Source organism: Hyperoodon ampullatus (genome assembly GCF_949752795.1).
Source record: "Hyperoodon ampullatus genome assembly, chromosome: 3".
NCBI lineage: Eukaryota > Metazoa > Chordata > Mammalia > Artiodactyla > Ziphiidae > Hyperoodon > Hyperoodon ampullatus.
Genome location: NC_136916.1, coordinates 15,360,716 through 15,374,931, shown reverse-complemented (window position 1 = coordinate 15,374,931; position 14,216 = coordinate 15,360,716). Strand labels below are relative to the sequence as shown.

The following is a 14,216-nucleotide window of genomic DNA, read 5'->3' as shown; positions in this document are numbered from 1 at the left end:
GTACACACAGAAACTTAAAAGAAAAATAGAAAGAAAGAGAGAGAGAGAGAGAAAGAAAAGAAAGAAAGAGAAAAAGAAAGAGGGAGGGAGGGAAGAAGGAAGCAAGGAGGGAGGGAGGGAGGGAGGAAGGAAACATTAAATGGGATTACTTGAATAACAATTTTCTGTTCTTTCTTTTTTGCAATTCTTGTTTTGTGGAATATTAAATAATAATTGCATGATCTAATTTATTTCTCGTAATCTTTACCTTTCCTTCTTATTTTAAGTCCGAAAAGAAGATGCAGGTGAAAATATGTAAGGATCTGGATTCCACTGCATTACCATATGTAATTATTATATTCTGTGTCAACAGATCTTCCATTGATTCACCTATCATTACATAATGGTTCCTAAAATTAATTGGAATCTATATTTCCAAGATCTTTATCAATTTACCAGCACATTTTTTTCCTTACAGCAAAACACTGTGCTCTGCAAATAAAACTCATGACTGTTCATGAGAAAGAAATGATATGTCAAAAGTTGAAAAGTCAAGGTTACTTTGAAGATTTCTTGGTCCATTTTCAGCTTTCAGGCCAAAGCATTTATAGGGTAGTGGAGGGGAAAACAAATACAAACAATAGCTTGGTACTTTTATGTAATGACCTCATTTATACCTTTGAACAACCCAGGACACAGGCATTGTTATTACCATATTTTTTGAGATGGGAACACTGAATCTTAGAGAAACTTACAGAAAACTAAAGCCCAAGGTCACCAATATTAAGTGTAGTAGTCAAGGTCTATCCCCATATCCTTTTGCTTGAAATCATACACTCTTCTATTCTTCTTGGTGCATTGACACTTTTATCATTATGTAATGTTCCTTTTCATCCCCAGTAACTTTCTTTGGTCTGAAATCTACTTCATGTGATATTATACCTTTCTTTTGATTGGTATTTTCATGGTGCATCTTTACTTTCATCCTACCTATATCATTATATTAGAAATGAGTTTCTTATAGACACCATATAGTCGGGGCATTTTTTAAATCCACTCTGCCAATCTCTGTCCTTTAATTGACATATTTAGAACACTCATACTTAATGAAATTATTGATAGTGTGTTAGGTGTTTAACTTGTCTTCTTTATGTTGAGAACCACATTGGAAAAATAATATAATTTTGCTTTCAAGCATCTAACAATTTTAAAAACTCTGGGAAGATGAGTAGTATATTTTATTTACCCATATACTTACCTATTCCGTTGACCTCTCTTTGCTCTGATGTTCCAAGTTTTCTTCTGTTGTCATTCCCTCTCTACTGGAATAACTTTCAGCAATTCTTTTAAGATAGGTCAATGAGTCATTCTTTGCACAGCAAGATCCCCAGAAAGTCTGCCTTCTTGTCTCTACCTTTTAGAGTTTTCTGCTGCTGGTTTTATTTATTTTAACCAGGATTTTAGGTGTGAAAAGAGGGAGATGTGCTTACTCCATACTTCCAGAACTGAAGTCCCCCCACCCCGTACCCACTTAGTTAAAGCATGCTAACATCAGAAAACATGCATAGGAACAGAGAGCTCACTTTCCCTTTTTCTCTGTCTCAGAGTCTAGGGTTTAACAGCCAGCTGTTCCTTAAGTGTTTACCTCTTTCACACCCTGCATAGTACAGAGTGCATCTGACTTGTAAATGCTCTGTGGGTAAGAATGTAGTGAGCTGTATCAAAGTAGATAAAATGCTGATGGAGAAATTATGTGGAAGAAATGTTTCCTCTGTTCTCTTAAAATACGTATGGATGGGTGAGAAACTGAAGCTGGGAAAACACTCGGGTAAATCTTACAACAGTAACAGCTGACAGTTATTTACAGGCACTGTGCTAAGCTTTTTACTGTTTTAAACCTGGTAGTGCTCTATGAAGTGACTCTTATTCTTATTTCCATTTAATAGACTTGGAAATTGAGGCTCAGAGACAAGTCTCACAGAGCTACATAGTGGTAGTGCTGCCATGAACTCAAACTTCCCCTCAAATATCAGTGTGTTAGAAATAAATATATGAAGTACCTGGCATACATTTGATGTTCAAACATAGAAGTTAGTCATAGTTATGATTTTTTATAGTTGAAAGAATCATTTGATCTGAGTATATTCCTGATTCTGCAGCAGTAAAACTCAAGAGCAGAACACAGGGGAATTTTCTAGCAGCAGTAGTTAAATAAAGCCATTGAAAAATGGTGATATTTAGCAATAATAAATGTATTGCCAAAAGAGTTTGAAGACATTTCTTCTTTATAAAAGGCTCACTTGCAGGAGTGTCTGTTGACTGATTTTCAGCATTTAAGTTGGAAGGTTGGTATTTAAAATATCTCAACTCTTGGGGCTTCCCTGGTGGCGCAGTGGTTGGGAGTCCACCTGCCGGTGCGGGGGACACGGGTTCGTGCCCCGGTCCGGGAGGATCCCACATGCCGTGGAGCGGCTGGGCCCGTGAGCCATGGCCTCTGGGCCTGCGCGTCCGGAGCCTGTGCTCCGCAACGGGAGAGGCCACAACAGTAGGAGGCCCAAGTACCGCGAAAAAAAAAAAAGAAAATAAAATATCTCAACTCTCTTCTTTAAAAATTGTGGAGTCTGTTCAGTCAGGGCTTGACTTAATTCTCACTCCTGCTTTTGTTCCAGCCATGCCATTTGAGCAAGAGCACTTTCACAGAACCTGAGCATTGCTCTGTATGTGGCAACAGAAGCAGCGTGGAACTGGGGTTCATACACTACTGTAGCAAAATGAAGGATCTTTTATGTCCTTGGTGGGTTGCAGTCTAAGTTCTGCCAGGCCTTCTTATAAACTAAAGTGTATTTACATGATAGTTTAGATTCACCCTGAAGTTAATCATCAAAAACATTACAGAAACTTAAATCATGCCTCATACTCATCCAATTCTATGACTCTCCTTTGACTTTTGGACATAAATCCTCCCAGAAGGTTTTACAGTTCTTTAAAATGTCTGACTCAGTTAAGCCCCAATCCTTTTAGCCATGAGAAGTGAATGCAGTTTCTAGTTGTTAAATGCACACGTTCAATCTGAATTTCAATAACTGTCCTTTTAAGCTCAGGCTGTTTGTGCTTTCTCACATCTGTAAGAAAGGGATTCAGATAGTTTGGGTCTCTTATTAGAGACCTTTAATTCTCCAAAGTCCCTGATCTGTGTCAACAGCTGAGTAAACTTCTTAATGGGTATTTAAAACCTACTCATCTGAATGCATTACGATAAAATAAATTAAATGCCTATATTCTGCTTCAGGTTCCTCTGAATAGCTCATAAACTGGAGAACTGGGTAACAAAGAAAACACACATAGTTTTCCCCTCAGATTAAAGCAGTGAACCTGATTTGCAAAGTTCACAGCACATACCCTCCTGGTGAATGATGCAAAGTTGGGCACACCATATTTCTCCTTGGGTTTGAATGAACTAGTGAAATTTTTCCTCCCTTTGTCTGCAGGTGCCCCATCACTGGAGTCAGCCTTTTTGGATTTCAATCTATGAATTGAGTTCTTACACTCCATTTCAGCCACTGGTTAATTTGTGTATTGTAACTACATAAATACCATCTTCTTGCCAGAAATGTTAAGCAGGTCAAACCCTGAGTTTAGATTGCTATACTAGGTAATGCCACTTTCATCCAGTCCTTCATTTTACAAGAAAGGAGATTAGGCTGTGAGAGATCAAAAAAGCTTTGCTTTAAGACATACAGCTGGTTCGTGGCAGAACCAGGAAGTCCCACCCTTGTCTCTTAGAATAGAATGTAATTACCCTGGGTTGCACTAGTTGAAAAAAAGCTTTGCAGGAGAGATGGAGCTTCCAATAAGCCTAGGTAATGAGAAGCACATGAGTAAGTGGAGTTCAGCATCCCCACAGTTTCTGTAGTAAGAAAATCTGTAAAAGGAAGTCCATGAAAATGATGAGAAACAGAGATGGGCCTAGAAGACCATGAGCATGCTGACATTTTCTGACATCAAGTATATTAAACACAAGCTGAGCAAATTGATGCAGCTATTTTTTTAATTAAACAAACTTTGAACTTAATACATGTTTGAAAACAACAAAAAATAGAGGCTTGCCTTGGCCTGGGTAGGGATTGAGAAGTTTGAAAATTGGGGGAAAATGCATATTAAAGAAAAGTAATAAATTAACACAGTCATTGCTTTTCTGTACTCTAGCATTGACACTCCTGTAGGGTAAGTACAGAGTAAATTGATCCTTACATTCTCTTCTTACCTCAAACAGCAAATACAGCTTTCTTAAAGGGCATATGTAAGGATGACTTCCTTTTCAGTGGCAGGTAACAGACTGCTAAGTATTTCTAAATCATTAAGAAGTTATTGCATCATGTATGGGGTACAAATGGAGTTGCAGGACATACAGAACACCATTAACTCAAGTATAAATATGCATTACTGTATAAGAGTCCTTCTCACAGGAAACAATCTGTATAGTTATTGATACTGAACACATCTGATGTATTAGTGCACACCGTGTGAAGTGCAGCGTCAATCACATAAACATAAAATAAACTTAGTGCCTTTGTAAATATGGGGTATTTACTGTATTCCACTGTGGCTATAAATTAGGGAGAAATGTCAATGGAAGAGGGTCTCACTCTCTGTAAGAGACTTCTGCTTATTTCTAATAGTGTGTTGTTTGAAAATGGCTTTTCAATCAATGCACTATGTAGGATTCTTACCCAAAAAAAGTGAAAATAATAATTGGTATGTTAGACCCTTCAGCTTTAATTGCTATTATGTGTGCATTTACAGTGTGGTGCTCATTTTCCTTTCTACAAAAACCTTATTTTAAAAAGGACAGTCTTTTGCAGGTAGGCACTTGTTGAAAGGAATGCAGCTTGCTGGCAGAGAATATTCTAAACTGCCAATCTCATTGGGAGCCTGCTGTAAAAACATGTGCAGCTTGGAAGATTTGGAGACAGCTAATAACAGTGACTAATTAATTGTTTTAAGGAAAGCAATTAACAAATTGAGCTGATATTTAATCTACCCAATTAAAAAACAAGAAGCGAAAAGAATTCAGAAAAAGGAAGCAATGTCTATGGTATCCATGATTATTTCTTGTGGAGATGGTTGGTTTAACACATTTTCTTTTGAAATATACCTGTAGCTGATAGTGGCGATTTTGACCCCTAAGACCTAGTTTATTTTACCTTTCTTTTGTGCCGTTTGTTACTTAAACCTGCACTTTTGTTATTGTGTTTTTAAACTCCATCTGGTACTCCATTCTAGACACCATATTTTAATACTGACATTTAACAAACTGCACATGGGCAACTACGGTGGTGAGGTCCATGATTGTAAAAAGCAGCAATATTTAGTCTAATGCAGAAGAAAGATTAGGCAAAGACATCCTAAACTACCTTCCAGTATTTGTAAGGCTTTGTTTTAAAAGCCAGAGATACATTGTATTCCATAGTTCCAGAAAGTTGATTCAGGACCAGTGAATTAAAAGAAAATCAATTGCCACTTTTATCCACCTAGGACACACACCCAAATAATTTTATAACAATAACAGTCCTGCATAGCAATACATGAATGGAGCTGATGGCTGCTACCACTTTACCACTTTTAGAGGCTGAGTCCATCTGAGCTGCTGTAACAAATATACCGTAAATTATTGGCTTAAACAGAGAACATTCATTTCTCACAGTTCTGGAGGTTGGGATGTCCAGGTTTAAGGTGCCGGCAGATTTAGTGTCTGGTGAGTCCCTGCTCACTCGTTCACAGAGGACTGTTTTCTTGTGTCCCCACTTTACAGGAAGAGAGCTAACTAGCTCTCTGGCCTTTTCTTGTAGGGGCACTAATCCCATTCATGAAGGCTTCACCCTCATGACTTAATTACCTCCCAAAGGCCCCATTTCCAAATACCATCACGTTGGGATTAGGATTTCGACATATGAATTTTGGGAGACACAAACATTCAGTCCACAACAAGTAGAACAAATATCTCCTGTTCTCTCCACCCCTTGCTGATTCCCAACATTGAGACCCAACACCCATAGGTGTTCACCATTGTGCCTGTATCTTGGTTTCATTACACATGGCAATCTACACTTGTTAATGGTACTTGTTAAATCCCTAGACATTTGAGTTTTGTCTCCTGACCTCTGAGGTCTTTTCTGGTACCCATCATTGTGATACTTAATTGTTCAAAATGACTGGCTATAGTCTATTCATTTTTATTCTGTTTAAGAGAGCATTTTACTCCACTTCAGTTTGTATGATTTAAAAAAAAAAAACAGAACTTTTCAGTTTCATAATTTAAAGAACATAATTTGTGATGTAGCCTTTTACAAAATCATCTTAATTATTATGAGCTAAAATTGATGAAATAGTTTCACACTATATCAATAAGAGACAGCCAATCAAGCACAGAGTACTACTCTTTTGTAGATATTTCAGAGGGGCAGTTTCATCTCTGTTGACCATTCTCCTCATAACTAAGTACTGAGACCCTTCCTCCCTCTGGATGGCCATGACACTGACCCAGGGATTTGGAGAGGATTCCAAGAAGACGTGATTCTGAGATGGTTAATTGACTTAAGCCATGCATCATATGCAACTGGACAAAAACAAAGCATAGCATGTCAATTTTAGCTTCATTTTTTCCTCACTGAAGTCAATTATGCTTGTTATTTTCCTCTCTTCTTTAAGGCTCTGGCTCTAGCTGAATGGGGTCACTGGGGTGAGACAGGGCTGCTGTATAACCATTGTGAGGTCTGTGCTCTGTACAGAGGCATTGGCCAAGGTAGGTGAGGGGCTGGACCCCAGCTTGCATTCTGGGGCCAGTTGGACAACTGTGCCTAAGTGCCAAATGCAGGGACACTCGATTCTAATGTACATGAAGGCACTCTCCAGGCCAACAGTGGCCATGGAGCCACTTGTGCCTCTGCTTACCCACTGTGAATTGAGGGACAGTTTGCCAGTGTGGTTAAAAGCTTATCATAACTTATCCTTTATGGGGCTGTTCCTTGAGTGTAGGATTACATGTGTGGGTTGGAGTGGACACAAACCAATGCTGTTTACTTGATGTTTTTTAAAAACCCTTGTCCTGGGGATCAGTAGGAAAGACCTGTTGCTGGTAGGAAGTCTTTCTTCTACTAGTCATTATTCAGGTTGACTTGAGTACTTACTTTGGATTGGTCCTACTGCTTCTCCTTTATGGCTTAATTAGCTGGGATGAGCCTTACTTAGGAAGAGGGAATAAACCATTGACACTTTAGAGAGCATATCGGAGACTCAGTGGTTTGAATGGCAAAACATAGCTCAGTGATTCTAAAACTGCAGCATGTTTTTCAAGCTCCTAAAATTGGTCTAAAGTGCCAGAACTTCCCACCTTGGACTGCCTTCAAGGCAATGAAAGCTCAGACACTGACTCATCGAACTGTTTCCTTATTAACAGATGTGGTACCAAACATTTCTGAGGGTTGAAAAAATGAGTGAGCTGTTGTTCAAACCCCATGAGCCTCTTAACTACAAAGCTCTCTTAACCTCTTAATTTTGAGACTTTTCGGATTTCAAAGGAAATCTGATAATTATATATACATACTAGTTTTTGTTGTTGTTGTTGTTTATTCTTAACTCATCCAAATGCTATTTGGCCAAGGATGCTCATGATATTTGAGAAATCTTTTGAGTCATGTTATAAACTGGTTCTCTATTTCTTTAAGCCAGGAAGTTGCAACTGCCAGCATTAAGCAGAAAGTATGTTGTTGAGTTTTAGCTTTATTTAGAAAGAATGAGGTTTCATGTATTTGTGAACAGATTTATTTCACTGACTATCCACCCCAAATATCACATAACAGTTGAAATTTCTCTTAGTATTAGATATACTGTCAGAAAAATCTTGCCTAATTAGAACAATGGCTATCCAAATCATTTTAACAAAATATAAATACATTTATATTCACCACAATAGAAGAGTTTATGGAAGCGTTCCACAAGGGTAAAAACTCAATCCAAGGATTTATATAATCTTCCTTTGTGCTGTATCATGTTCTTCTGAGGGCTTGGTATTGTTGTACATACTTATTAAACTGAATACTTTTTATTCAAAGTAGGCAGAAAAAAATATTTTACCCAAGTGTTACACTGAGGCAAGTAAAGATAACTTTAAAAAAATTCATGACAGTCAATAGAAGATGGGGGTGGGGGGAAGAGAACTGAACAAGCCTTATCTTTGCTTCCACTTGTAAAGGTTGATTGACTCTTTTTTCTAGCAAAATCTGAGATGTGAATGCTGCTCTATTTTTGTATAAAATAAGGTTGATAATCTTCAACTGATTCCCCCCATTGTTAGTTATTAGTACATAATTTATCCATTTCCCTCCAATTTCATATACAGGCTAGCAATTATGTTGACAGTCCTGATAAGTGGAGGCCCCTGATTCCTTAGCAAGGTTATATAACATTGGCCCACAATGTCCTTATCCATTCATAGGTGGAAACATTGAAACAGAAGTAGAAAATGATTTCTCTGAGTAGTGGAAGAATTAATATGGTTCTGAATAAAACTTTCTGAAACAAGGCTTTTAATCCCCAGACCTGTAGTTAACCCCCAGGGATCTGTGTGAATCATTTGGAGGAGCTCTGAAAAGATGACTGAACACTTCTGTCCACGTTACTTTTTTTCTACCGAGGAATAGATTTCGGTAAAGACATTCAACTTCTTGACGGTTCAATTCCTGCATTTATAGCATAAATATTGGTGCCTGCGAGTTCTCTTGCAATTCAGGTGAAGAGTTATCACTAGTAAAACCTACTCTACTTTCCAGATGGCAGATGTAGTCTCCTAGGGCCCATTTTATTACCATCCATAGGGATACCATAATGGCTTGTTCCATTTGACAGCGTAGTTGTGTTTCTTATCTATTACCTCTACATGCTTTTGGGGAGGTTGACAGAAAATGGATGCAAAATCAGGGCGAAGTTAAAGGTCTGCAAACTGCAACTGCAGAGAATATAAATTTGTGGGCCTGCTCCAGACAGCACAGTTAACTCACCAAACTTCCAGCTGTGACACCAGTGAGCTGTATTTAACATCAAAGCACCAGAGAGGGTCGCCCAGGTCCCACAGGAAAGTCTGTCAAACTTATTGCAGCTCAGCTGGAATCCTGAGGAAGCTGAAGGCATGGAGAGCTAAGTAGCCTCTGCCCACTGGTGGTACATTGTAGCACTCAGGCAATTCTGTTTTGAATGGGCCTTGTGTGTGGACAGTCTGAGAGGTATAGTAACAGACTTGCAAAACAGTACGGAAGTTGCTAGGAGTGATTATTCATTTCAGTGTATTCAGTGACCAGAAGAGCATGTAGAAGTGTTGGTCTGTTTTGTTGTTGCTGTTGTTTTTAAGCAAACGACAGCTGCATCAGCCTCCTTGAAAATAAGGACAATATCTGGGTATTTAATCATGGAGTTTTATGCCAAATTATATCCTACTTAACTAACCTGCACTTTGCACAGACTTTTCCCCTCTTGGAGTGAGAGATTGCGATTGGGGCAGTAGTTGAAGTCACAGACTGATGAGTCGATTTTTCTGTTCAGGATCTGCCCACTCCAAAACAGGCTTTCATCAGCCTCTGTAGGACGGTACTTAGGTGAGGAATAACATTCATTGAGTTGGATTTGCCTGCTGTTTTCCACACAGTGAAATGAGAAAACATGCAGCCTGAGGGGTTTTTGGGTGACTGTTTTGTGCCAGAGTTTATCAGCTAAGCAGTACGTTCATTATACCTATCCGCTGAAATCAGAAGAGTTCCCACGTATGGACGTTTAGTGCATGCACATGGGTGCATTTAGCAGAACAAGTGAACCACAGTATCAGGCAGAGTTGGTTTTTTTCCCTTATTTTTCAATATAGGACACATAGGAGTAAATATAGAAATTTTGGAGCGTTAAGGAGGTGACACAGAATACAATTCTACCTGGCAGGCTTGTACTGGAAGTGAATTTAGAGAAGCAAAATTGCCAGTTACTCACACATTAGTCTCCATAGGTTATGAATCTGTGACTTTATACCAATCCCATGGAAGCAAATAGAAGCAAGAAAAACAATTGTTGTCCCAGCTCTTTCCATCTCTTTCTGCATCCTCATTTCTACTGCCTGAGTCCCTGGTACATTTCCCCTCTCTGACCTTATTCGACTGCCCTCCAACTTACCATAAAACTGATGTTCCTGACAAAATTTACTCTTTCATTCATTCGTCCAATTTATTTTGAGTGTTTAACACATTCCAGGTGCTCTGCCAGAATTCTGAGAATAAAAAAGATTAAAGAAAAGATAAACCTCACCTTGAGAAACTAGTACACAAGGCACTAAGGCGCAGTGAAACATGATAGGTTATGAACCACATGCCTTGGCCACACTATGGGCAGGTGGGGATGACACCACGTAGAACAGCTAGGGAGGGCTTCCCAGAGGAAGTTGATATTTGACTTGGCTTTCGAAGGATGAGACTGTATTTTTCTGATGGAGGCAGAATAAAGGGCAATTCAGGTAAAGAGACAAATTGACAATAGCAGGGAGTCATGAAAAGGTGTAATATCTTCCTAGAATAGTAATAAATTCAATGGCACTAGATCTTAAGTTCATGATAGGTGGCGAAGGACTTGAAGTCTAGGGGGAGGATGTAGGGACAAGCTTATGATGGGCACTGTATACCATTTTATAAGATTTTAGCTTTAGATAGCCGGAAATGAATGAGTACCTTAATGTAATTAAGGCTTTTACGGACATAACTTTTTTAATGCAAACAATCCATGTTTATTACAAAATTTAGAAAAACAGGTAAGTGAGCAGAAGAAAATAAAGAGCGCTCACATCCCTCTGACAGTGTGGAGACACCTGGGAGTCCATCTGATGGTGAAGTGTGTCAGAGCTGCAGGGCACCCTTGGGTGGGGCTCAGTTCAGCTGAACTTGCTGTGACAGGGAGATGGGAGAACAGTCTAGGCTTGGTGGGTTTTATTGTAGAGAGGACCCTTGTCCTCTCTTCCATCGTAGAGTGAGCCAGAAGGGAGATAAAGGCTTTTTATCCTTTAATAATGGACCCATTCTCAAGAGGGTGTCAGTTTTCTACCAGAAAACTCGGGGCTTGGGCCCTTGATGTATATCCAGCTCTCAGATTCCTATCTTCGGAGAGTTAGCCTAAGCCTGAAGTGGTTCTAGAAATGCCTTTTGTACATAGAATTATATGGTTCTTTTTCAGCAACATGAAAGGTTAAATAGACTGTCAAGGGAATCTATTTTTCTTTGTGGAAATTTGTTCTCGCCTTTAAACAATGGACTGATACATTTTTAAACAGTAATCTTTAAAAAATCATGTTCTAAAGTTTCCCTAAGTATATTTCCTTCTGACTTTGAAGCTATTTGTACACAAATATAGACTTGAGATCAGCTTTTCTTCTCTCCGGGCAGAATCAGAGCATAAGCAATGGCTAGCCCAAAGCTATGGGTCAGGAAGAAAAAAAAAAAAAAAAAAAAAAGACAAATCTTCTTTTTCATCCAGGCACTCTGAAATATAGCCACTGAAACTGCCAGTTGGTTACATGTCCTGAGAAAAGGGAAGAGAGAATAGTTTCCTTTGCAACTTCGTGTTAGTGTTCTCCAGATGCATTTCATTCTCTGGGACATTCATATTTAGCTGCTGAAAATCACTTTGTAGCTAGGACTGTTCCAGCAATTGTTATTCTGAAATTGCTATAGTGCTGAGTTTTCTTGGGTGGTTGTTCTGCTGAGAGATTCCAGAAGGAAAATTTCTCCAGTGTCCTGGGGAATGGGTCCTTCAGACATCAGTTCATGTTCTTGAAAGAGTACATTCCACATTCTCATTTCTTCCTTTTATTTTTTCCCCCTAGGATTTCATTCCCAGCACATTTTTTTTCTTTTTGGTACATTTTAAGTTCCCCAAATTCCCTAATACCATTTAAATATGAGGTACTATATTCTTTCTAGGCCCAAATTGTTAAATTCCGTTTTGGGAGATTATTTCATTAAGAAGCTGACTGAAATCAGTTTTTAAAATGGAGATGATATATCTCAGTTGGAAATGGAACTTTAGGAGCAAACATTTACTGGTTTAAAGAAGGAAAGAAACTTTCTTTTAAAAAAAAAAACAGCTGGGATTTTTTTTCCACTTGAGCTCTCTGCAAACCACAAAGAAGGTTTTAACACTGTGATCTTAGCATAATTCATGGTTGTCAAGGGGAATATTTGCTGACTTAGAGGATATGTTGACTCTTATCAATGAAATGCACTGAGGCTGGTATTTATACTCAGATTTTTAAAATTTCAAGCACACTGGACTTGTTCCAAATACATAGTAAGACTGAAAGTAAAATAGCTGTTCCATGATAAGCAGAGGTATACACTGATTTTGTAAAATGTGTCAGCTACGTTTGGGAAGATCGCTAAACAAGTGAAGACAGATTTTACAAAGAAAAAGAACAGGTGGTCCAGGTGTTGAAAGATGGGATAGGAAGCAGCAAGAACTCGGGGGTCAAGAACTCGGGGGAAGGAAACCTTGTCATGTTGTCAGATGACCTTGTTTGTGTTGACTCAGAGTGTAAATGCAGTGTAGGAAAAGGGGTCTCAGTGATCCCATTCCCCCTGTGAGTTGAACTCGCGCTCTTCAGAAGCCATGAGGATGCGCCAGCTGGCACATTCCTCTCCTCTCCAGCATCCACCGCTGCCTTCCTCCCCCGCCACCCCCTCTCAACGTGGTGAGCAGCCCCTGATTTGCCTAAGGCACCAGGCTGTGAGCCCAGCTGGTTTTAAGGACTGTCCTTAAGCTTCAGCCAAACAGCCGTTTTACAGGTGCACATTGGTGGGCAATTCACAGTTAATGTATTATTTAAAAGGTGCACATAAATCATTTAAAAATGTATTTTAAATGTTCGTTCTGGTGGGCTTTCTCATTAAAGGAACCCTACAGCAAATCTTTTTTGAAAGGAGAAGGAACTCTTTATGATGTCAGTTAACTCTCAGCACCACCTAGGTTTGGCCTCCTATACATTTGGATTGAAAGTGGGGTACAGCTATATCTTCAGGCCGTTGCCCTCTGCAGGGTCCAAATTGAACTTCACCAGCTCCCTTATCGATTTCGTTGCTGCAGGCCTCACAGGAGGGTCAGACGGTTTGGTGGCAGGAGAAGGTCCACTGTCTATAATACCTCTGACTCTCTTTTCCTGCCATACAGAAAACCATTCAGGTTTTCCTGCAAGTTCCCCATACCTGTGACTGAACCTTCTTGAAAACCCACACACTCGTATAAATAAAATAACGGGATCTTGAAGGACAACAAATTTGGGGAACTGTGTTTAGTTTCGAAACAGGAAATACCTTCTAATTTGGGAAGTTTGGGTACGTGTGTGTATTTCAATAAAATAATGAAATCTAATAAAAACTTCCTGCCTGAAGGACTTGCATGTCTGTACAAATAGATTTTTGATACTGTGCATCACATGCTGTTCAAATAACCTACCGGTCCCAGTGGGTCGGTCTCCGGTCAACATTCCTTCCTGCTTCATTGTGTCTTGGAATGTAGTTTTTGCAATTTAATTACAAATTTGACAAAGGAAGAGAAACCAGCTTAATTGCTGGTATTATTCTTACTCCTGATTTACTTATTTTCTTGGTTTTGCCAAAGGTCTAATTTTTCTGCTTATTTTCTCTCCTCTTGTCGTTCTTCCCAATCCCTCTATTTTCTTTTCTCTTGGTACAATATGCATCTTCCCCGTTCTTGATCTTGTCTTACCTTCTAGCGTTCCTTTCTATGCCAAGATCAGGCAATCAGCCAACTGGAGTTATCAGAGAGGCTCTTCTGACAAGGTTCCAAATCTCTTTCAACAGATATTAAAATACACGTGCACTTTCAAAGACTTTTCAACTTCTTTCATTTACTTTTATTTGTTTGGCACACTATATGGCATTTTCTGATTTCCTTTTATTTTTGATTTTCTGCTTTAGGATTATGTTTTCTTGTGCACAGTGAGACACCAACCACATGTGTAGTCAATTGAAGGAGGACAAAAGCTAGCTTTCCACATGAAATGACTTTTAAATAAATTGTAATCTTTTGATAGATTGCTCTCATATCTCACACTGGAGGTTTTAGTCGTGAAGCCCAAAGTCAGAATGTTATGGGAATAAAAAACGCCTTCCTTCTGAGCATGTTTGAGTACCATCCTT

The 14,216-nt window shown here is 39.0% G+C and overlaps 1 protein-coding gene across 2 annotated transcripts in view; it reads left to right on the top strand.

Annotated features, from left to right (window-relative positions):
- Positions 1–14,216, top strand: part of PLXDC2 (plexin domain containing 2) — a gene marked incomplete at both ends in the record, with an annotated part of 390,364 nt that overhangs the window by 72,224 nt on the left and 303,924 nt on the right. The window lies entirely within an intron of this gene.